At 37.4% G+C, this 26,190-nt stretch overlaps 1 protein-coding gene and 1 long non-coding RNA gene across 2 annotated transcripts in view; one reads left to right on the forward strand and one right to left on the reverse strand.

The window, feature by feature from the left end:
• Positions 1-20,365: 20,365 nt before the first annotated feature.
• Positions 20,366-21,950, reverse strand: LOC146891467 (uncharacterized). Its single transcript, XR_014997358.2, has 2 exons — positions 21,796-21,950; positions 20,366-20,519 (listed from the first exon to the last, which is right to left on the reverse strand). It is a non-coding gene; the product is annotated as an uncharacterized LOC146891467 (long non-coding RNA).
• Positions 20,516-26,190, forward strand: part of Fut9 (fucosyltransferase 9) — a 203,933-nt gene continuing 198,258 nt past the window's right edge. The window contains exon 1 of the mRNA XM_048420453.3: positions 20,516-21,291. The gene's annotated coding sequence lies outside the window, so the exon portion shown is untranslated. The remainder of the gene's footprint in view (positions 21,292-26,190) is intronic.

The raw sequence follows: 26,190 nt of genomic DNA on the forward strand, positions 1-26,190 counted from the left end.
GATACTCTGAACCTTTTAGAAGAAAAAATTGGTAATATCCTTGAACTTATTGAAACATGAAAAGACTTTTTGAACACAGCAACATTAACATAGGCACTAAAATCAACAATTAATAAATGGATCTCATGAAACTTAAAATCTGCATGGCAAAGGACACATTTATTTGGACAAAGCACCACCCCACAGAATAAGAAAAGATTTTTTTTTTACCAATTATATGTCTGATAAGGAGCAAATACACAAAACATATAAAAAACACCAAAACAATATATCAAGAAAACAAATCACCAAATAATAGGGAGACAGGCTGAACTAACCATTTCTTTTAAGCAAACAAAGTATCCAGCACCAGGATTGGTTTACATCTAATTGAGTTTGTGGCAAAGGGATCTCATGGGAATCACAGATACTCCAGGTTGGTGCCAAGACAACAGGTTAATTTCTGAAAATTGACAGCAAGAACCCTTTGCTGAAGGGAACACAAGTCAGTGAACGTGGAGAACTTGGGCTGATGCCTACACAAACCCTTTGATCCTTATATTCTTTTGTACAAGAAGGTACACTCTGTCCTACCAAAACAGAAACCCACATTAAGCCAGCCACAAACCTTTTCATCTACAATGGTTTACTGCCTCCAATATATCCTTTTGCAATGGTGCACAAAGCTTGCAGGAGTAACTAATCAATATTTCACTTGACTTAAGACTAGTCCCTAAAAAGAAACATATACTCAACAATGCTTGAGTTAGAAAGAATATGGGACTAGATAGCCTGGAACCTAGGCTATATAAATATTAGCAGTCTTAAAAGAAATTCTATTGCGATAAAATACTTCTTAAGACAGATCTAGACTCATAGATCCATGCTCAGCTGTTTTCATTAGAGAAGCTTCATCCTACAGCACATGGGAACAGAGATTCTCAACCTAACACTATGCAGTGAGTTAGAGATCTGGGAGAACTCAACCCTAAATAGGATGTTTCCATCAGATTCTTCTCCTTTGGGCTCAGGAAACCCTCCAGAAGAGGAGGTAGAAAGAGTCTAAGAGTCAGAGGGTATGAACAGCACCAGGAGAACAATGTCATCTATGTCAGCATAAGCAAAGACCATATGAACTTATAGAGAGTCAGAGTATGCACAGGGGTCTTTACCAGATGGAGTCCTAGAGCTATAATAAGGACTGAACACATCCCCCTATCCCTAACTCAGAAGCACTCTCTAATTAATAACTGCATGCTTAGCTTTCCCTAAGAGGGTATCACAGGAAAACAAACTACTCTTAAGGGTAGGCTGCGTGGTCAGCATTGCATGGTCAACAGAAAAGAAACTCAGACATTTTTGGAGGTTTCTTGTCTCATAAAAGTCACATTCAGCCTTTTCCTTTTTATATTTAATTTTTACACTACTATTTTTATTAAATTTTTTTCTTCTGTCTTTACTCTCCAGGTCCTTTGTGTATATATTATGACTTTCAGTTCAGTGTTTTTAATGAGATTCCTGAGTGTGCATATGAATGAGTCTCTTATGTCTTCTCTTGTGCTCTTTTCTTTCTGTTTGTTTTATCCAAATCGGGTGTTTGTTTTCTAATGTGAGATAGAAAGGGGTGGTCCAGATGGGAGGGGAGGTGGGGAGGAAGTGGAAGAATAGAAATATAATTTGAGGGAAAAAAGTCTATTGTCCATAAAAGGAAAAAGGAGCGGAAAAGAATGCAACTTGAAACAATATAAGAGGAAAACCAAGCAGAAGGTGGCGCCCACCTTTAACCTCAGAGCTTGAGAGGCAGAGCAGGCAGAGCTCTGTGAGTTAGAGGCCTGCCTCGTATAGAGATTGAGCTCCAGGACAGACAGGGAAGTTACATAGAGAAACCCTGTCTCAAAAATCAAAAGAAAGAGAGAGAGAGAGAGAGAGAGAGAGAGAGAGAGAGAGAGAGAGAGAGAAAGGAGAAAAAAGTCAAAGGTTAATGACTGATATGTATACATTTAAGTAGCAATATTACAAACATGCAAGTACAAACACTTATGAAACTACTTTATCTTATAAAATTACTGTATTAACAAGAATTTGATAAAAACATTAAAGTCCATAAAATGACACAGTATTAAATATCTATATCCTTTTTGAGAAAAAGTTGACTTTTTTCAGTAGAAAATAAATTTTAATTAATTTCAATGATATATTCTAGGTCAGTAGTTCTCAACCAGTTGGTAGCAACCACTTGGGTTTGAACGATTCTTTCAGCGGTGTCATATAAGACAATCAGAAAACATGGACATTTACATTACAATTAATGAAAGCAATCTTGCAGCTATAAAGTAGCAACAAAAATTATTTTATGGTTGGCAGTCACTGTGACATGAAGAACTGTATTAAAGGATAGCAGCATTAGGGAGGTTCTAGAATCACTGTGATAAAAATCTTGAGTTTATATGTACTAGAAAATGTTGTCAAGAATGTAAAATATAATCAGTTTTAATAATGATATGCTACTTAAAAACCTAAATAAACATGTAAAGAGTAACGTTGCAATTAAAATTGACTCATATAATGAGTGGTATTTGTACCGGAAGAAATAAGATTTACTCATGTAGACATTTTGAGCAAAATATTGTGCATAGTGCACTATTATTTAAATAAAATGCAGGTTTATTTTATACCGTATATATGATGCATAAGATATAACTTAAATTTATTAGAATTTTGAAAATTAAAAACTAAATTAATAGAGAAATTTTTAAAAAGTACTAGGAAAAGCTACTTTAGTTGTTTTGTGTTTGGTTTAGTTATTTTGTGGTGTTGTGAACTGAACTGGGGCCTTAAAAGTTATGTGCAAGCTCTGTACCATTGAGGTATAGCCACATTTCCATCCATTGTTATACTATCTATATTAGGGAGATATTGTCACAATATTACAGTTACCCAACTTGACCTTCAGATTTATTCCAAAACCACATACTAATGAGGCTAATGCAAGGGAAGAAATAGATCATTGTGGTGGGGAGGGCAAAATGGGAGGATGAGGTGTGAGTATACATAAGCTATATAACCTATGTGTGAACATGACAAAATGAAATCCATTGCTATATACAATGAGTATTAAATAATTCTTTTTAAAGTACTTAGTTTGATCAGAAAAGAATTGAAAGCTATGCTAATTTCAGGGGGAAATAAAGCTTCATAAGATAAAATGGATTTAAACAGGGTTGTAAGGATTGTAAGTGAAGAAAGACATTTGCTTCAAATTAGAAAAGAAACATGGATTAAAAGTAAAGGAAAATAAATACACAGGGAGTTACTCTTGTAGATATTTACAAACTTATCCACAGTTTAATACCATCCTACTAGTGTATTACTTGAATAAGAAGATCATCTAGCAAGCACAAGGCTATGAATTCTGTTGCTCAAACTGAAAAATCAGTCTCTCTCTCTCTCTCTCTCTCTCTCTCTCTCTCTCTCTCTCTCTCTCTCTCTCTGAGTGTGTGTGTGTGTGTGTGTGTGTGTGTGTGTCTGGCATGGGTCTGCCAATCATAGATAGATAGACAAACACATAGATAGATAATGAATAAAAGATAGATAAATGATAGGTAAAAGATCCAGAATATTCAACACACATTTGAAGGACAATAATACAATAAGAAGGTCAACACTACTCAACAATTATGAAGCTATAATAGCCAAATTCACATGATTTTAGTTGGAGAACAGACAAGTGTATTTATATAGTAAAACAGTAAGAATAATGTAGAAATAAAACCACCTAATCAACTAACCTTTGACAAGGGAAACAGATAATGAAATGGATCACAGGAGTTCAGGGCTTTTTAATAGGTGTTGCTGGAGCTTCACATTATCATATGAGGAAAAATGAACTAGACATAGGCTGTATACCCACAACAGAGATTAGGTTAAAGTCTTATCAAAAGCAAGTGAAAATGAAGCATGGGCATAAATGTTAAATGCCTAGTCTAATATTTCTAGAAGTGACCATAAGGAAATATCGTAAATGACATTGACTATCACAATTTGTACCACAACAATCTCACAAGGATATGATCCTTGAGAGAAATAATTGATAAAACCTATTTAGTCGGAATTTAAAACTTCTCCTCTGTGAAAAATAATGCTAAGACAACGATGAGCCAAAACCACAGATTGGCCTAAATGATGAGGATTGCTATCTAAGATATACGATAAATATTCAAAATTCAGAAAAAAATAAATAATCTGATGTTAATTAAGCATATTAAAAGGTCCTATATTGTATACCATCAGGAAGTAAAATCTAAAGCAATGAAGATGATATAATGCCACCTTATTGTTGCTATTCTCTAAATTCAGTATTGGCGACAGTGAATGTGGAATAGATGTAGAACAAGATGTAATGTGAATGTTTCATTCACTGTTTGGTTTAGGGGTTCCTTCTGTTTGTGTGTTGCTTTTGTTGTTTAATGAATAAAGAAACTGCCTTGGCCTAGTTGAGAGGGCAGAACTTAGGTAGGTGGAGAAGACAGAACTGAATTCTGGGAGGAAGAAATCAGAGGCAGAGAGACACCATGGAGTCGCCAGAGACAGACGTGCTGAATCTTTCCCAGTAAACCACAGCCAAGTGGCGATACACAGATGAATAGAAATGGGTTAAATCAAGATGTGAGAGTTAACCAATACGAGGCTAGAACTAATGGGCCAAGCAGTGATTTAATTGATACAATTTCTGTGTGGTTATTTTGGGTGTAAGCTAGCCAGGCAGCTGGGATAAGCAAGGGGCTCTCTCCTTACAACAGGGCAAGCAAGGGGCCCTCTCCTTACAATAACTGTTGGCTGGGAAAGACAAGGTAAAAGAGACTATGAACACTGAAACGTGAACAGCAAAGGACTCAGCTGATTTGGAAAGCAGAGTGGAGAGTCTTTATTCTTAGCCTTCTGATAGTGTTGCAGCTCTGATTACAAAGTATATAATGTGTAAGAGAACAATCTACTAATATTTTTTTTCTTTCTGTACAAAGAGTAGCCTTTTATATGTTACTAATTGAACCTTTCTCTGGAAGATAAATGTGAAGAACATGACATCTGGCCAAGGAAGTACTTGCTGGAGTGTGAAGGCAGCATTCTGCCAAAACTGCAAATATCCTCTTGTTTTCAAGGGATGTCTGGCAGACAAGTGCATTGCCCGGGCCTGATGTCAGTTCAACAAATCTCCTTCAACTACCATAGCCGAGCAATTTTTAACAACATTTTAGTTTCTAACAACACTGAATATGTTCCTAACATGTGATCACCAATCACAATTAATAGTAACAAACAGGGGTCTAAACAATGCCCATACAGCAATTATATATGGTTGTTTATAACAAACCCATTCATAAATCCAAAATTTGAAAATAATCATAATTTCTATTACTAGCTCTATAAACTGTGGAACATACAGAAAATAAAAATGGAGGCATATGAGACTCAAGTCACTAAAAGACATGGATAATATTGAATCTGTATAAGTAAAGAAGGAGGCCAGTCTGAAGTAGTCATATACATATGATTTCAAATATAAAGCAGCTTGGAGAAAGCAAGGCATCTTTTTAAAAAAATCAGCAAATAGACAGTAGGTTGTCAAGGAAGGAAGGAGAAATGAACAGATGAAGAGCAGAGAAGGTTTGGAACAGGATAATCATTCTGCGATGTATTATTGCTATGGACACATATCATGATAAAATTGCAAAATGCATAGAATGTATGATTTTATCAGTCCATCCTAAAGTTGACTGTCCATATTAGTGACAATGTGTATCATTGTAGGGTCACTGTAGACAACAAATATGGGAGATGTTGACAACACACAAAGGGGATTGAGCAGGCAGGGAGTGAATTCTACATCAATTTTGCAAATAGCCACACTGAAAACTGAAGTCTCTTCTGAAAAAGAAAATGCTTAACCCACTCATATATTACTTTTATGACCTGAAATAATTTTAAGATAAGTAGTCTCAAGAACCCTGGATTTTCAAAATTGTTTGTATTCTTAGCAGGACCTTGATAATAATACAAAAGGAAGAGAACTGAAATCTCAGTAATGAAAACCCAAGACAGGATAAAACATGAGAATAAAACCTTAATAAACCAGCACAAAGCATTCATTATTCAAGAAAGAGAAGGAAAGATTGATTCTGCTATCACAGCACAGTTTCTTAATATCGTAAGGATGCTAATAAACACAACAGGTAACATCTAGCAGAGCCTTATTCCACGCCAGTCTTCTTGCTAAGGATTTGGTGTGTAATGGCTACACAAACATGACTTTAGACAGAATGGAAGCTGAGTATAGATATTTTATTTTTGTTTTACAGACAAGATAAATGATGACACATGCTAATATATATTTTGATATGTATACTTCCTTACATTCTTGACAAAACAGCAGACAAATAGTAATGATATTCATACAGTGCTGTGATTTATCTATTACATTTTAACTAGAACTTTTGCAGTGATGTTTACAATACTGGCCTTGAAATATATGTAATATTTCATGTTTAACATCCTTTCTAATTTCATGTTAAATAGACACAGATTGAAGCTTTAAGGTTCTCATTAATAAAAGTTTCATTGTATCTCTGAATGCTATAATTTCTCATGCAGCAATGTTAGTGGGATATTATCTAGCACACACATAAAAATCATAATTTACTAGCTTTGTTTATAATAGAAAAGTGCCTATTTTCTTCTTGATGAACAGAATTTGGCCTTGGTACAGCTTTGTCCCTGGCTGTTTGCAGTTCTTTCTTACTTCTTGTGTGCATACCCATTCTTCTCTTTTTCAGTTCCCGTTAAACTCATTTACTGGAAAATTACACAGAACTCCTTTTTGTATTCAAATATGGAAATACATATTTTATGTATATTTATAGAAATATACATTAGAAACACACAGATATCTATTGATATGTATAATATAATTACTCCTTATTATGCTATATTCTTTTATGCTGCTTTCATTCCTTATGGTTATAAATTTTGTTTTCAGTATAGTTTTTAATTTTTTATGTGTATTTTATATGGTGAAAGTTTTTGTTTTGTACTTGATTAGTTTAAAATTTATTCCTTTATGAATGGGGTATATAATAAGAAAACTGAAAATAAAAAGTTCTCTATTTTAAGACGCCATAGCTTAGTTTACTGAAACAATCAATGATTAAAAAATAAAGTGTTTGGATCCGGGGAGACAGACAGACAGTCACTGTTGTCCTAATTTTTAATGGTTGTTTCCTTTTAAGCTATGACTATCCTAGTCAGCATTGCCACTCTGTTGCTACCAACGGCGACTAGGCCACAAGAGCAGCGCCCTGAGGAAATTCTGTTCAGGCAGCAGCTCTTTCAAAACTACTGTGAGAACTTATTAAAATCTCTGTTCCACTAAAAAAACTCAAGATTTAAAGGTTGAGGTAGAATCCTGCTTCCCAGAGAGGCTGGATAGCAAGCCGCCTCTAACCTAACTCAGTTATCTCACCTCCTTGTGTCTCTCAAAAAGTCTTTGTGATTTTTCTTCCTCCTTCTTTGATTTTGATTTTTTTAAATACACACATGAGGTATTTAATATTTCTTTTTTTATTACTTTATAAATAATACCAATCAAAATTTCCACTTCCTCCCCTCCTCCCACTTCCCTCCTGCTCCAACACTCCCCCTCCCCCTCCAGTCCTAAGAGAGGGCAGGGTACCCTCCACCCAGGTTTAGGAAGGTATGCATCCAAATAGAATATGATCCCAAAAGGCCAGTACATGCAGTAGAGGCAAATCCCAGTGCCATCACCATTGGTTTCTCAGTCTGCCTCAATTGTCAGCCACATTTAGAGTCCAGTTTGATCTCACGCTCCGTTAGTCGCAGTCCAGGTGGATTTGGTGAGCTCCCATTAGCTCAGGCACCCTTCTCCACCTGACTCTTTCCGATGACTTTTGTCAGCTAATTGCTGACTCAGCCTTCAGATGACAGGTGAATTTTATTTAACCAAACACTTCTTTGAATCATTAAATAAATGTTGCCAAGCTTAAACAAAAATAACAAACCTTAAAATAATATTCTAAAGAAGTTATTAAAGCTTTTGTCACCAGTCTGAGAACCACAATTCATATCCATAACACCCACATAAAATACCTGTGCAGCATACACTTGTGATCACAGTACCCTCAGGAGGGTCCTCTGAGGATTCCAGGGACGCCTTGGGCAGCCATTCTAGCTGAGCATGTAAACTTCAAGCTCAGCAGGAGATCCTGTCTATAAAAATAAGATGGAGAGAAATTAAGGAAGAATCTGACATTGACCTACTGTCTACGCATACACCCACACATACGTGCATGTACATACTCACTAGCACACACACATGCTTGCACACACACACTAACTAAAATATGTATGCACAAAAAATTTTTCTTATTCTTCCCTATATTCCTCCTTTAATATTAACACCAGCTATTACTTCAATTGCTTTTTTTGTTGCTTTAAGTGATTTTCTTTGTTTTCTACTCATCAAAGGATCATCATCTTTACACCCTATCTTCTTTCATCTTTTTTCTTCAGATTTTGCTCAGATGTAGTACTTTATAAGGCTTGCATCAATAAACCTTACATTCTAGTCTATTACTCATTTCTTATATTTTTGTAAAGGTAGATCAATAGATAAATGTTTCCAATTTATTACCTTGAACAATCAGTTTCTAATCCAGCATATTTTTTTTTTGGTTATCTTAGAAAGCTGCATTTTGTTTTTCAGTTTAGTGATTTCCTAAAGATGCTTTCCTGAGAGTAGTATTCCTGGAATTCTCTCAAATTCAAAACAGTTTGTATTCATTATACTAGCATAAATTAAAAATTAAGTAAATATAAACCAACAAACAACCAAACTATAGTTGGCATACTTTTTTAAGACTTGCAGCAGATTTTCTCCACTGATGTTGAATGACTGTACTTCACCACTAGAACTGACAGAATTTTAAGGATAGTATCAATAATTCTTCTTAGACATAAATTAAAACTACTTTGACATTCCATCTTACACCTGTCAGAATGGCTAAGATCACAAGTGACATCTCAGTGACTGGCCAGGAAGTGGAGCGAAAGGAACACTCCTACATTGCTGGTGGGAATACAAACCTGTACCATCACTGTGGGAATTAATTTGGTGGTTTCTCAGAAACCATGGAATTGATCTACCTATAGACACAACTTCTATGCCACTATTGGGTATATACCTAAAGAACGTTCAATCTTACCACAAGGACACTTGCTTGACTATGTTCATTGTGGATTCATTCATAATAGCCAAAAACAGGAAACAATCTAGACATCACTCAACTGAAGAATAGGTACAAAAAATGTGTAGTATTTACACAATGGAGGATTACTCAGCTGTTAGGGGAACAAACGACATCCTGAAATTTGCAAGCAAATGGATGGAACTAGAAAATAAGTCATCCTGAGTGAAGTAACCCAGACTCAGAAAGACAAACATGATTGGTGTCTAGTACAAGTGTCACCAGAGAGGGTGAGGCCGCTGGTAGTTAATGGGAACACACGCAGGGACCCATAACCAAATATTACACACAGAGAAAGCCCAAACTTGAGATCTCCACTGGGTCTCTTCCCTTAGAGGTCTGGGAATGCCCTGTGGAAAAGAGGAAGGAGGAATTGACAGAGGGATCCATTGACGACTCAAAGACAATATGGCTCACAAAAATCAACTAAGCAGGTCTCATAAGACCTCACAGAGACTGAAGTGGCAAACACAGAGAGCCTATGGGGTACACTAGCTCCTCTGCTTGTAAGTTCTTTTGTGTAGCTTGGTGTTTTTGGGGGACTCCTAACAGTGAGAGTAGAGTAGGGATGTCTGTAACTCTGTTGTCTGCTCTTGGGACTCATTCCCTACTCCTGTCTTGCATGGCCAGCCTTGATATAAGGATTTGTGTATATTGTAATGTAGAAAGACTGCTCTTTTCTGAAGGTAAATGGAGAAGGAGTGGATCTGGGGGATAGTGGAGGTAAGGGGGATAGGAACTTGGAGTAGTGGAGGGGAAACTGTGCTTGGGATGTATTCAAAACAAAACGAAACACAAACAAAAAGACAAGGAAAATCCTAAAGAAAAAAAAATAGTTTTTCTTTGAAGTTGGAGTTTATCATTCTAGAGAAATTTCTCTGGTAATTATTGCTCCTGGGCAATGAAAATTGAAATTTTTTATTTTGCAGAAAGCATTCTTAATATATTTTAAAGCATTTTTTCTTTTCCTTGCCAGTTCTTATTCTTCAGGGGCATGATGTGTCTACTATTCTCCCGGGACTTGTTATGTTTGTTGACTTGATATTGTCACCTCATCCTTTTCCTAAGTTTTTTAAAATTTCTGTCCCCACCTTTATTCTTTGCCTCGATGTCTACTTTAGGCTGCATTTCTTCTATTTTCTGTTCTAACTTGTAACTGCACCTTTTCTCCTCACTTGTCTTCTGAACTCTGCCAGCCATGTGTCACAAGTTACTATTTTCTCATCATCTCTCTCTTATGCCTGTGGTTTTCACTCTTAGAGGCAATTCCTTTGCTGCTCCTTTATTGAAATTCATGTCAGAATATTAAAACAATTTTTCAACTTCTCCACAGCAACATTTCTTTTTCAAGTTAAAATGTTCAATCACTAGTTCATTTCAGCTGCTCTCAAGGACTTTCTTGTTTTTATATTGATACTGTGCTTATTTTTAGCTAATCAAATTAATGAAGTCAACTTATCTTTAATCAAAGTGAGAAGCTGAAAGAGTGTCCCAGGATTCCAAATCCTTTTCTTTGTTGCTACCAAAGAATCACACACTTTTTGCCATCCATGCTCCTATCTAACCACACTTCTCCTGACCTCCTCCAGAGGTTTACAAGCCATGTTCATCCCTTAGAGATCCAGGGGAGAAAGGGATGCAAACTTCTCAAGCCAGTGTCAGCAGGTTGCCTCAGCTGACTCCTGTGATGCCCATGCTTTTCCCTTTTTTGTGTTTTTTGTATTCAAGGACCAATTCTTGAATGCACTGTAGGAAAATAAATTTCCCATTCCAAATTGAAATTCTCACTTTTCTGAAGTACAGGTTTGTTGGTACAGTCTTAGAGAAGATGTCATTGGAACCATTCTCAGCCCTCCCCCCACAAAACTGCAAAATCCTTGACATTGACATTCAATCTTGGCAGTTTTAAGACCTCGTCTATGTATTTGGGGAATGGCAGGTTGTCTATCTTCTAACTTGTTGATAATAGAAATGTCAGAGATTTTTCTTTTGCTTTCTCATTGTGGCTCTGGAATACTCTTTTTTTTTTAAATTTTTCCATTCAAAAATTTACACTTCGTCCCCTCCTCCCATTCCCATCCTGCTCCCCCACTCCCCTTCCTCTCTCTCCCTCCCTCCTTAAGAGAGGGCAGGGTATCTTGACCTGTGGGAAGTTCAAGGCCCTCCCCCCTCCATCCAGGCCTAGGAAGGAGTGCATCCAAATAGACTATGGTCCAAAAGAGCCAGGACATGCAGTAGAAACAGGTCCCAGTGCCATTATCGATGGTGTCTCAGTCAGACCCCATTGTCAGCCACATTCAGAGTCCAGTTTGATCCCATACTCCTTCAGTCCCGGTTCCCTTGGATTTGGTGAGCTCCCATTAGATCAGGCACAGTCTCTGAGTGGGTGGACCTCACGGTCCTGATTCCTTGGTCCTCTTCTTCCTGCTTCTGCCCTTCAACTGGACCTTGGGAGCTCAGTCCATTGCTCTGAAGAGGTTCTCTGTCTCTATCTCCGTCCATTGCAGGACGAAGCTTCTATGATGATATTCAAGATAATCATCAGTGTGATAGTAGGGAAAGGCCAGTTTAGGCACCATCTCCTTTGCTGCCCAAGGACCTAGCTGGGACATTCCCTTGGACACTTGGGATCCCCTCTAGAGCCAAGTCTCTTGCCAACCCTAAAATGGCTCCCTTAATGTAGATATCTTTTTCCCTGCTCCTATATCTGCCATTCCTTCATCTCTACCCTTCCACTCCTACAAGCTCTCCCCAGTCTTTCCCTTCTCCCTTCTCTCTCCCCTTCTCCCCTTCTCACATCCCACCCCTGCCCCTACCTCCACCCCCATGCTTCCAACTTTTGCCCGGCTATCTTGTTTGCTTCCAATTTCCAGGAGGAACAATATATGTTTTTCTTTGGGTTCACCTTGTTATTTGGCTTCTCTAGGCTTGTGAACTATAGTCTCAATATCCTTTGTTTATGGCTAGAGTCCACTAATGAGTGAGTATATACCTTATTCATCTTTTTGGGTCAGAGTTAGCTCACTCAGGATAGTATTTTCTATTTCCATCCATTGTATGCAAAATTCAAGATTTTTTTTTTTACCACTGAGTAGTACTCTAATGTGTATATATTCCACACTTTCTTTATCCATTCCTTTATTAAGGGGCATCTAGGTTGTTTCCAGGTTCTGGCTATTATAAATAATGCTACTATGAACATATTTGAACAAATTCTTTTGTAGTATGATTGGGCATTTCTTGGGTATATTCCAAAGAGTGGAATTGTGGAATCCTGAGGTAGGTTGATTCCCAATTTCCTGAGAAACCGCCACACTGATTTCCACAGTGGCTACACAAGTTTGCATTTCCATCAGCAATGGATGAGTGTTCCCCTTACTCCACATCCTCTCCAGCATAGGCTATCATTGATGTTTTTGACTTTAGTCTTTCTGACAGGTGTAAGATGGCATCTCAAAGTTGTTTTGATTTGCATTTCCCTGATCGCTAAGAAAGTTAAACATGACCTTAAGTGTCATTTGGCCATTTGAACTTCTTCTGTTGAGAATTCTCTGTTCAGTTCTGTACCCCATTTTTTAATTGGGTTAATTAGAATTTTTATGTCTAGATTCTTGAGTTCTTTATATATTTTGGATATCAGACCTTTGACTGATGCAGGATTGGTAAAGATCTTTTTCCATTCAGTGGGATGCCTTTTTGTCTTAATGACAGTGTCCTTTACTTTACAGAAGCTTCTCAGTTTCAGAAGGTCCCATTTGTTCATTGTTGCTCTCAATGTCTCTGCTACTGAAGATATACGTAGGAGGTGGCCTCCTGTGTCCATGTATTCCAATCTACTTCCCACTTTTTCTTCTATCAGGTTTAGTGTGGTCAGATTTATATTGAGGTCTTTAATCCATTTGGACTTGAGTTTTGTGCATGGTGATAAATATGAATCTATTTTTATTCTTCTACAGGTTGATATCCAGTTATGCCAGCACGATTTGTTAATGATGCTCTCTTTCTTCCATTGTATAATTTTAGCTCCATTGTCGAAAATCAGGTGTTCACAGGTGTGTGGATTAATATCCTGGTCTTCAATTTTATTCCATTGGTTGACAACTCAGTTTTTATGCCAATACCAAGCTGTTTTTTATTGCTGTAGCTCTGTAATAGAGTTTGAAGTCAGGAATGGTAATGCCTCCGTAAGTTCCTTTATTGTATAGGATTATTTTTGACTATCCTGGGTCTTTTTTTCCATATAAAGTTTATTATTGTTCTCTCAAGGTCTGTGAAGTATTTTGTTGGGATTTTGATGGGAGTTGTGTTGAATTTACAGATTGCCTTTAGTAGACTTGCCATTTTTACTATGTTGATTCTACCCATCCAAGAGTAAGGGAGATTCTTCCATTTTCTGGTGTCCTCTGCAGTTTCTTACTTCAAAGCCTAAAGTTCTTGTCAAATAGATCTTTCACTTCCTTGGTTAGTGTTATCCCAAGATACTTTATGCTATCTGTAGCTATCGTGAAAGGCGAAATTTCTCTGATTTCCCTCTTTGCTTTTCTATCTTTTGTGTATAGGGGGGTTATTGATTTTTTGGGGTTGATCTTGTATCCTGCCACATCACTGAAAGTGTTTATCAGCTGTAGAAGTTCTTTGGTAGAGATTTTGGGGTCACTGATGTACACTATTGTATAACATGCAAATAACAAAAGTTTAAATTCTTCCTTTCCAATTCAAATCCCCTTGATCTACTTATGTTGTCTTATTGCTATTGCTAGAACTTCAAGCACTATGTTGAAGAGATATGGTGAAAGTGGACATCCTTGTCTTGTTTCTATTTTAGTGGAATGGCTTTGAGTTTCTCTCCATTTAATTTGTTATTAGCTGTTGGCTTGCTGAATCTTGCTTTTATTATATTTAGATATCGTTCTTGTATTCCTAACCTCTCCAAGACCTTTTTCATAAAGGGGTGTTGAATTTTGTCAAATGCTTTTTCAGCACCTAATGAAATGATCATATGGTTTTTTTCCTTCAGTTTATTTATATGATGGATTACATTGATAGATTTCCGTATGTTGAACCAGCCCTGCATCTCTGGGATAAAGCCTACTTAATCGTAATGAATAATATTTTTTGATATGTTCTTGGAGTCAATTGGCTAGTATTTTATTGAGGATTTTTGCAGCGATGTTCTTGAGTGAGATTGGTCTGTAATTCTCTTTCTTGGTTGAGTCTTTGTGTGGTTTTGGTATCAGGGTAACTGTAGCTTCAAAAAAAGAGTGTGGCAATGACTCTTCTGTTTCTATTATGTGAAACACATTAAGGAGTATAGATATCAGTTCTTCTTGGAAGTTCTGGTAAAATTCTTCATTAAAAATATCTGGCCCTGGACTTTTTTTGACTGGGAGGTTTTTTTTAATGACAGTTTCTATTTTCTCATGACTTATAGGTCTATTTAGATTGTTCACCTGGTCTTGATTCAATTTTGGTATATGGTATTTATCTAAAACCAAGCCAATTTCTTTTACATTTTCCAACTTTGTGGCATATAGGCTTTTGTAGTAAGACCTAATGATTCTCTGAATTTCCTCAGTGTCCGTTGTTGTGTCCCCCTTTTCATTTTTGATCTTGTTAATTTGCCTGTTATCTCTCTGCCATTTGATTAGTTTGGATAAAGGTTGTCAATCTTGTTGATTTTCACAAAGAACCAACTCTTTGTTTCATTGATTCTTTGGATTGATTTCGATGTTTCTATTTTGTTGGTTTCAACCCTCAGTTTGATTGTTTCTAGTCTTCTCCTCCTCCTGGGTGAGTCTGCTTCATTTTTTTTCTAGAGCTTTCAACTGCACTGTTAAGCCTCTAATGTGAGCTTTCTCCGTATTTTTTTTTTTTTATGTTGGGCACTTAGTGCTACTAACTTTCCTCTTAGCATTGTTTTCATAGTGTCCCATAGGTTTGGGTATGTTGTATCTTTATTTTTGTTGAGTTCAAGGAAGACTTTAATTTCTTTCTTTATTTCTTCCCTGACCCAGGGGTGGTTTAGTAGTTGACTGTTCAGCTTCCATGAGTTTGTAGGCTTTCTGGGGGGTAGAATTGTTGTTAAATTCTAACTTTATTCCTTGGTGATCCGATAAGACACAGGTGGTTACTAAAATTTTTTTGTATCTGTGGAAGTTTGCTTTGTTACCGAGTATGTGGTAAATTTTCGAGAAGGTTCCATGAGATGCTGAGAAGGAAGTATATTTTTTCCTATTTGGGTGGAATGTTCTATATATGTCTGTTAAGTCTATTTGATTCATTAACTCTGTTAGTTATCTTATTTTTCTGTTAGATTTCTGTCCGGTTAACCTGTCCATTGGTGAGAGAGGAGTGTTGAAGTCTTCTACTATTAGTGTGTGTGGTTTGATTTGTGTTTTGAGTTCCTGTAATGTTTCTTTTACATATGTGGGTGCTTTTATATTAAGGGCATAGATATTCAGGATTGAGACTTCATCCTGATGAATTGTTCCTGTTATGCGTATAAAGTTTCCATCTCCCTCTGTTCTGATTTATTTTAGTTTGAAGTCAATTTTGTTAGATATTTGTATAGCCACACCAGCTTGTTTCTTAGGTCCATTTAATTGAAAAAAAAAAAAATCTCAACCCTTTTCTTTGAGGTAATGTCTGTCTTTGTGGTTTAGGTGTGTTTCTTGTAAACAATAGAATGTTGGATCCTGTTTTTGTATTCATTCTCTTAACCTGTGCTTTTTTATAGGTGAATTGAGTCCATTGATATTAAGTGATATTAATGACCAGTGGTTGTTAACTTCGGTTATTTTCTTTTTTTGGTGGTAGAGTTTGTGTGTTTCCATTCTTTGAGTTGTGCTGGTGGAGGGCTCTTAGATGTCTGAGTTATTATGGGTGTTGTTGGTTTCCTTGGGTTGTGATTTTCCTTCTAGTCTTTCTGCAAGGCTGGGTTTGTGGCCACATATTGTTTAAATTTGTTTTTATCCTGGAATATCTTGTTTTCTCTGTTGATGGTGAACGAAACTTTGGCTAGGTATAGTAGTCTGGGCTTGCATCCATGGTCTCTTAGTTTCTGCAACACATCTATCCAAAACCTTCTGGCTTTCATGGTTTCCATAGAGAAGTCAGGTGTATTTCTGATAAATTTACCTTTATATGTTATTTGACCTTTCTCCTTTGCAGCTCTTAATATTCTTTATTTATTCTGTATGTTTTGTGTTTTGATTATTATATGGCAAGGGGATTTTTTTTGGATCCAGTCTATTTGGTGTTCTGTATGCTTCTTGTACCTTTATAGGAATATCCATCTTTAGGTTGGGAAAGTTTTCTTCTATAATTTTGTTGAATATATTTTCTGGACTTTTGAGCTGTAATTCTTCTCCTTCATCAACCCCTATTATTCTTAGGTTTGGTCTTTTCATGGTGTCCCAGATTTCCTGGATGTTTTGTGTTAAGAATCTATTGGATTTGCTGTTTTCTTTGATCAGTGTGGAATATTCTTTATGGGACAGAGTGAAAGCTGCAGATTCCAGCATCATCTTCATATAAGTTTTAGTTCATGTAGTCAGTGGTACCAATCGTACAGTATAGTTCATTTGTAGTTTCTACAATATTCTATAAGCTTAGAGACATTATTCTATGAATTACCACAAGTGAAAACAGACACTTATTTAAAATAGTTAATGATGACTAAATTTTCACTTACCTACACAGTATGGTTTTCTCATATTGTGTCAATTTGATCTTTTAATTCTGTTTTTTTTTGTTTGTATGCCCTTTTTCCTCTTTTCTCTTCAAAGCTCATTCATGTGAAATATTCCTTTACACTAACTGAAAGTATTTCACTATGATTGGTTTAATGAAAAACTAAATGGCCAAGAGCTAAGCATGGTGTTTGGGGCAGAGAAAATGCTGAGAAGGGAGAAGTCACAAGGAGACACCAGGACTCAGAGGAAACAGCATGGGCAGTACAGAGTAAAGGTAATAAAGCCATGATATAAGAAATGAATTGATAGAAATATGTTCATTTAAGTTATGATAGCTAGTTAGAAACAAGTCTAAGCTATTGGCCTAGCTTTCATAATTAATAATAAGTCTCTGTGCTGTTATTTGTAAGTTGGTAACACAAAGAAAAGTCCATCTACAGCTCATATATAATTCCACTGTAGCAGAACATCATAATCTTTCTGCATATAACTTTTATGCATCTTAATGACTTTAATAAAATTATCAAGTATTTATTCTTTAGGCCTAAAACATACCATAATTGCAATTATCATATAATTTCTTTTACTGATTAATTATTTCATGAAATCATTGAACAATAAGCTTTGTAAGGGCAAAATAAGCATTTTCCATCACTGTAGTAATGCTTAACATAGTACAGAGTGTTCCTTTAGTGTCTGTTCTATAAATATAGTATTGATTTTACTGCACTAAATACTTCATACCATATGTTCATTAATAACTCATAGATTAGCCTTGAGACCTCTAGTATCAGAAAATTTCAAATGAGTTTGTTTTCAACTAATTTAAAGTACCAAGCTATTCAAAGAAATTTTATTTTATTAATAAACTTATTTTGGTTTCTCTTATTGAAATTCATGATATAATTATACAGTAATGGAGATACAAATGAGAGAACACTAGGGTAGAAAGCAAAGTTTTCATTCTTCCAAAATCAAACTCAAAATCTAAGTCTACAGGCAAGAAAACTAAAATGCTATTTCATCTTTTATCTTTCTTCTTGTCTCTACTGGGTCGTGTGGCTATGGAAGAAGATTGAAGTGAAACTGTGTGTTTTCTTGTGTTCTTTTTGCTTAGAGTTAAGGAATTTTAACTTCCATTCTTCTCCATTTAATAACCATAAAATCAGACCACACAAGCATTGCTACTGCCAGGTGATGAACCAAATATGAGGAGACAGCACTAAAACTTCTGAAAGGCAAATTATCTTATTAAGACAAGAATGAGTCATGATTAAGATATCCCATTATGATTGATACAGGGTTTGGAAGGACATGTGGGAAGCGGTATCTATGGGACACAGCAGGATCATGATACTCATGAATTCATAGCAGCCGAGGTTCCTTTCAGCACCGTAGCATCCCCACCCATGGAAATGCTACCTGTCTGGGGAGCTGACAATCAGTGTCTGAAGAAGGAGAGACAGTCGGTTTTCTTTAAGGATGTATCCCTTGGGCTGTCCACCATACTCTAGTAGATGGTCTCAAACCCATGAGGACAAATCTCTCTCTGTGGCTTATTACATTAGCTACGTTTTTATTTCTGTGAGAAAAATTCCATAACCCAGGCAACTTATAAAGAAAGTGTTTAATTGGCATAGTGGCTTCAGAGGCTGAGAGTTCATGATGGTGAGACGAAGCCATGATGGCAGGAACATCTGAGAACCCACATTCCAAACTCCAAGCAAAGGACTGAGAGCACACTAGGGAGGATAGAAAGTTCTTCAGGCTGCAAGCTCATGCCCTGGGACAGGACTCATTCTAGCAGGGCACATAAAACTTCAACTAATCCCTAATCATTTCTTAACAGTTGCAACACTGGGGACCAATTATTCCAATATGTGAACCTCTGGAGGCTGCAATCATTAGAACTACTATAGTTATAAAAAATAAAGTCAGAGCATATAAAATTGAGATGGGGAGGGGTGGATTATTCTAAGGGTGAGGGGTATGAGAAGTGGATAATATCAAAATATTTTGTATGTGTATATGTGTGAAATCCTCAATTATACTAAAACTATATAAAAACATTATGTTAAAAACAGAGGACAATAGTAACCATATATGAGAACATCTGTATTTTAGCTAATTCTAGTAACCATCCCATGACTAAGCAGTTACTACTGTTTGCAAAGTTTACCATTCACCTCTGAGAATGATAAGAGTGCTGAGTGGGGTCTTAGGCTTAGTCAACCTTTTTCTTTCCATGTTCTTTAAGTGATTAACAGTAGGTGGGTTTATCTGCTGATAACTGCATATGCCCTTTGGAGCAGGCAAGGTGTATGGTCTGATGGCTTGTACTGAACAGATGCTTCTTTTATTCTTACATTTAAGTCGATGTGAAACCAAATATTTTCATTAGTACACACGCTGAACAGGAAAGAGTCTAACAAGTCAGGGACACTATCAAATTTTCATTTATCACTAAACTTTTGCATTTACTTTGGTTCACATCAACAGGCACAGGAAGAGATAGAAGGTTCTCAGTAATATTTAGGCCTGGCTTGTTGCATTAAAAAATGTTTTCACCCTGCATTTACAACTGAGAGTGCACTTATTTTAATATGAGTACATTTGTTATGTAAGACATAATTATGTAAAATAAAATGTCTAAATTATGCTAGAGACTTAGTTCCTTTGGCAGATGAAAGATTACTACACTTAAAAAAGCAGCACATACATCCACATGCGCATAAACAGCACATATATACACATGCGTGCACACATGCACATACACACATCAGAACCTCTTTCTTCTAGTCCTCTGTTATGGAGTACAGAGGCACATCCTGTATTATTTGAGCAGAGGTTTACTAGACTCCTCTTTCCACCTGTTTCTTTCCATACCTCATCCACTTGCTCCTTGCCTGCCCTCTATCCTCAATTATTAAAGATTAGGACAACCAAGGTTCATAGGAATTGGTCAGTAATACTCTGATTGTCTTTGTATTTATTAAATGTGTGACTTCATTTTCTGATGCTTGGCATGTAGGAGGAGGCACTACATATAGTTTCTGTATGTATTTGAATCATTGTAGTTTAAGAATAAATATCCAGGTTTGATTTGTAGGCTAATAAAGTAAACAAACCTGACCCAGGAAAATGGGAGGAGGGATAATGATGAAGCCTATGCCCTTCATTGCTATCTATCTATCTATCTATCTATCTATCTATCTATCTATCTATCAATCAATCATTTATCTATCATCTATCTATCTATATCTACCTATTTATTTTTTAATGTTGGCTAAAGAGGAAAACCTATACTGACTGCAGCTCTCCCTTCACATTTTATGACCTCTCCAAATCGCTAAGATAAACAGGTTCAAAAATTGTTGTCTTTTTCCACCGGTCTTTATTTCTTCAACTCCAGACGAGAATAGACACCTCCATCCATGACTAGGCAGCAGATTCAAGGGACAGGAGAAGGTTGCCATACTGAGCTCCCTGTTGTTGCCTTCTGGCTGGACAGTCGGTGCCAAATAGCGCCCTGGGAAACAAACAGCAATAGAGAACTCGACAGATGCGCTTGATGCATGTACAGAATCATAGCTTGACCGAAAAGGAGAGTGGAGGAAGACGACAGGCTGAGTCTGCAGCTGGGAGCTACAGCAATGGAACCAGCGGCTATGTGTGCGCGCACAGGTGCCACAGGCTGGGAGCCCAGAGCTCTGTCTCTGCAGCCTCCCTGCTCAGCACAAGCGGCAGCTTGCTGAAACTGCAGCCGCGGCAGAGCGTGGGTATTTTCAGCCACAGACACCAGAGGAAGAGCCAAAGGAAAGGGCGCGAAGGGGGAAGCATGGAGTGGCAGGGGATTAGGGCAAGACCCACATCCTCATCTTGGAACTCCTCGGGTGAGAACCTGTACTCGGCTGCTACGCTCCTCCCTTCCCTTCCGAACTCACGGTGATCATCTCCGTCTCCCCTCGCGCATCCCTGCCCCCCTCCCCTCCCGGCTTTCTTTGCTCTCCCTCCTTGCCTCGTGCCTGCTCCCCTCCCCCTCGCCTGGCTGCTCTGGGCAGCAGCAGCCTCAGCAGCCCCGGAGATGGGCAGAGAGCGCGCGGGGCGCTGCAGCTCTGGAGCCGCCGATCTCCCCGCCCCCGGTGCCCTTCGCCCCCGCCACCGCTCTCGCAGCCTGGCTGTCCCCCGACTCCAGCTCTGCTTCTAGGACAGCGCCGCCACCGCCGCAAGCCCTCGTCCCGCCCGCGCTGCGCTACCCTCAGGCGCCCTGTATGGCGCTTTCCCTTGTCGGGATGGAATCGGTGAGTACCAAAGAGTCCAGGGTGTTAGGCACAGGGCTGAGCTCCCACAGAACATTCCTAGACGCCAGAGGCACCCCAACCACCTGCTGGGTGTTCTCCTGGCACAGGGTGTCCGGCAGGTCTCCGGGGAGGTTTCAACTCCACCAGCCGGGAACCTGAACCCTTTCTCTTCCAGAGATAAACGCTTGTAGGTCTTAGTCCCTTGTCACCCTTTGGCCCTCTGGCTGCTACCCTCACTCCCGATGCAGATAGCCCCTGACGGCTTCACTTCAAACAGGGTCGTTGCTGCTCTCCTTGTCCCCAGGTCTTTCTGAATTCCCTCTTCTGCCGCGCGCTGTAGCGCGGACCCAGCTTTCTCCACGAAGTCCTCCCCTGACCCGCCTCCCCTCAAAGCCTGACCACAGAGCCACCGGTCCCTCTGTCCTGCTCCTTCTCAGAGTGATAGTGAATTCTGACCTCATTCTCTCCATATGATGCCGCCTCCCAGCTTTTCCGGACACTCACCTCAAAACTGACAGTGACACACTGGATAATCCTGCATTCTGTGTATTGTGTCTCTGCACCTGGTCTGCTTAGCGGATGATCGAGCATGAAAGGAAAGGGACAAAAACAGCAAACCTTGTGGGACTAAACTTTTTGTCATTGTTTCAAAGTGCATAACTATTTACCTTGCTTAGACTTCTTGTCTGCAGTCTTGTTGGCTGAGCATGGGAAAGGAACCTTCTTTTACCTGTTTTTCCGGATTCCGTCGGTCTTCCTTTCAGGTCTAGGGCAGAACACCTACATACATAGCCCAGTTGTGAATCTCCATCAGCCAAGCCACCCAAAGCCCATCAACTCTTGAGGCTAAGCAGATTTTTCTTGAGAGAGGACAGGGTGGCGGCAGAGTTGACCTTCGGAGTCTTTTTTGAGATATCAGAAGCCCTTATTTTTATGTTTAGTGCCTGAGAGGGAACCTTTGTACAGGCGACCTCGACATCATGCTCTTCAGGTAGGGTGTCATGTCTTGTCTTCCTTAGGATTTCTGTAGGAGCTTCCCGAGTACAGCAACCTCTCCTGCTGAAACCGGGTTCCGCGGCATTTGTTTGTATTTGGCTTGAGTGAAACTAGGCATTGTGTTCAGTGAAGGAATCTGACTGAGGGGGTAAGGAAAGAGGGAAATAGTTTAAACACTGCAATTGGTATCAAGATTCCTTTGTACTTATATCGTAAAATGAGTATAAAATTTTATACTCAAACACATGACATAAAATTTACACTCAAACTTGTAAAATATTAATTTGGAAGTGACATTTTACTGCGCACAACTCCTGAATAGGGTTAATATTTAAAAAATACAGTCACGAACGAGTATTTGAAAAAATGTAAGAAACTTTTGAAAGGTACCCTGTTTAAGTATGGACTGTGTGAATATAAGTTTCTTGGTATTTCTGTAAGCAATTTCAGGGGAGTAAGCCTTGAATGGCCACCCTCACCTTTGCAGTTGATGGAGAGGATGTGTTCCGTCCTCTTCTTGAAGAGGCAATTCTCACTTCACCAAAATAGAAAAGGGAAAGTCAAGCAATTATATGAGGGGTTTATTTAGTGAGGATTGCCTTAAAAAGTCCACCCTTTGCATTATCAGGCATTTTGCTTCATTTTGTGTCCTTTGTGGCCCCTTGTCTTACGTAGTCTGGGCAGGCACACAATGCTCAGCAGTGGTTTTCAGTAAATGTGTTCAGCTGCGTCAAAACTCACAGGGGCCATGAGTACCAACTTTACTTTTGCTTTTCTAAATATGGGAATTTGCTTAACTGTAAGTAGTGTTGAACCAAGAAGAATACTTGAAGCCATGTACGTAAAACTGTGATTGCTTCAGGTGTTCCTCTATGGTTTGATGGGTGGATAATGAGGGAGATAGAAGCTGAATCAAAGGATCTTTTAATCTTCCCTCTGGATATACTTTTGTGTAGTGATGGGGTAATTTGTATGTACAGTATGACAAAAAATAGTCTTCACTAAAAAGATCCATCACAATTGACCAAAGTACAGCAAGAATTAACGCTGCCTGCTCTGTTTTTGTGATAAGCACAAAATCAAATCAATGTGTTCTAACATAATTCTAAATTGTGTCACAATATTAAAATTGTCGCATAATTATCTATGAGCCTTGAAATTAATTTGTCATAAAGTATGGCAGAGATTTCTAAGCATTCATATAAAGAAGTTCAAGACTCGCCTGGATTTAAAGTTCCTGTAGTTAGTAAAACTATGCAAAACAATTTCATATAACAGATGAGGAGACAGGTACACTGATAATGGCCTGGTACATTGTTGAATATGGAATGTTCTTAATTATGTGCTACCGAGAGGACAGGTCTAAAATAAATATTTGCCTTGGAAAAACATATTAACAATTGTGTAAGTGACATAGATATTTCATCAACAAGTGGTCATTAGTTGAATGCTTCATGCAAATTATTTTACTAAGAGTGCAAGGAAAAGAGAGAGAAAGGCTGAGGGAAAAGAAGCATGGAGTGGAAACATAAAAGCTGAATAGTGCCTTGAACCCATTCCTCAAAGAAAGATAACTGCGTACAGTTCCTATTATGGTGGGAACAGCTTTTTTCCAAACTTGATTTTTTTAGAAGTCTTCTTAATTTCAGGAATGAAAATGCATTTTTCTTTTTTAATGAAGTGGTTATTTAAATTCTTTCACAAAATTTGAGAGTCAAAGGCAAATTCATATAAACTATCTAATTAAACTAAATTCTAGACAAATTTAAAACCAAAACTTTGGACAATGAATATATAAACTTACATCTAATTTACAATGTCTTGTGCTGGCTTATTTATGTGTTAGTGGATTTTTCTTTCAAATATATATATACTTTAATTTACAGTAGTCTATATATTATAACATCCAAATTTATGAGGTCACAAACCTACTAATAGCTGGAATAGCAAGTTATTATATAAGCATTCAGAATGATTTTTCTTTCTAGCCTCAGTCTATACAGTAATATGTTTAAAAACAAGCCTTTTCAGGAAACAAAATAGGATCATTTCAACCAAAGTTTCACAGTCTCCTAAGATGTGTGATTATGATTCCTATGTAAATAAGCATTTACTCTGTAATAAACACATTACATGATTATGTTATAAGGTAAATTTCCAAGGGAAATGTAGCTGATTTGTATACTTTCATGAGAGATTAGATTTGCCCACTTTGTCTTTTAGTAAGCATTCACAAGAAAGTGAGTAATTATGGGACAAGAGTTATAAATAATTCTTGTATTGTGTCTTTAATACTGACAAGTCTATAAATGACTTTAATAAAATTGATTTAAACTTAAGCAATCAAAATCTCTGTCTAATTTGATAAGGATAATTTATTGAGTAGTAACAACTGAATGTTAGAAAAATGATAAAACTTAGTTGGAATGCTAACATATTTTCTTGAGAAATAGTTTGGAGAGATTTATAATGTAGAACATGGACTGGAAGATTCTTTCCATAGTCATCATAATTTATAATATTGTAGCTTCTATATAGTAATAGCTTGTAATAACTTCTTATTGTATTTGAAGAATTTTGGATGAAAAAATATATCTTATGCACATGAAGAATTATTTCTTTAGAATTTAGTTCTTTATGCTTTCTCTTGGTTTCCCAAGAGGAACAAGAATGAATCTGATTTTTTTTAAAGATCATATATATCTATATGTATATATACACATAAATACATATATATATATAAGTTCACATATGTATGTGTGTGCTTGTGTCTATGTACAAGTTTAAGAAATCCTCACAGCAAGGTGTAAGAATGTGGGGAAAGTATACCGATGACCATGTTTTATGAACGTTATTTGATATTTCACCCTTAGGAGTCTTTAGCAGAGAGAAGATGGCCTTGATAGAGACCAAGACCCATTCGAGAAGTGTAATCTGTGCAGTGTGTTCAAAAGTTTGAACAGCTGGGACTAAGGGACCAACAGCTGGATTCAGTGGGAGTTAATCCACTCTGAGCTAATAAAGTTGATTAACTCTCTCACTTCTCTGGAAAGCTGCTACACTAGGATATGGCCTCCCTTGCTGCCAATGGCCCCTTAAAATCTATAACCACATCTGTGGTCTTTCTTTCTCCTATAATATTTAAGCAGTTTTGATTGGACCATATGGGAAGACAAAAAAAAAAAACCAGAAATCATGTAAGACTTATATCTTATTAGCACATATGACATGTGTGTTTGCCCAGTTTTGATAGTCTTCCAGTACTTAAGAGATGATAAAGAGTAAGTCTATAAAATGCTATTTTTTCCCGTAGAACATTGTTAAACAGATTCACAAAACCTTATCACCAGATGTCGTTTCCTTGTCTTTCCTGCTATGATCCTGGCATAAGCTCATGACCTGAATCTCAAGTCCTTTATTTTCTACAGATATATGCAAAGAAGTTATCTGAACATCTACATCCAACATACCCAACCCCTCCGATCAATGAGATTCCTAAACACACTTACACATGTGCATATTCACATAAAAGAAGATTAATTTAATATTTAATTTATGGGTGTTTTTGTATTTCTAAAAAAATACTGCAGAAGTTCTCACTAAGAACAGTGGCTGAAAGAGGAATTATCATGTCTACATAGTTCTAGTGATCCCAAGAATTTAGATTTCTTTCATCACTCTGATTTTTCATTGAGTCACCTTAATCTGAATTGTAACTCATATGAACAAAGACGAAGATGTCACACATCCATGATTTCCACATTTTTTTTATTTAGGAAAATAAGAATAAAGTCACTGTTATTGGAAAACGTCCCTAACACCCCCCACACACACACAGGCACACACACACACACACACACACACACAGAGAGAGAGAGAGAGAGAGAGAGAGAGAGAGAGAGA

Source organism: Myodes glareolus, chromosome 16 (assembly GCF_982192425.1).
Source record: "Myodes glareolus chromosome 16, mMyoGla1.1, whole genome shotgun sequence".
NCBI classification, from domain to species: domain Eukaryota; kingdom Metazoa; phylum Chordata; class Mammalia; order Rodentia; family Cricetidae; genus Myodes; species Myodes glareolus.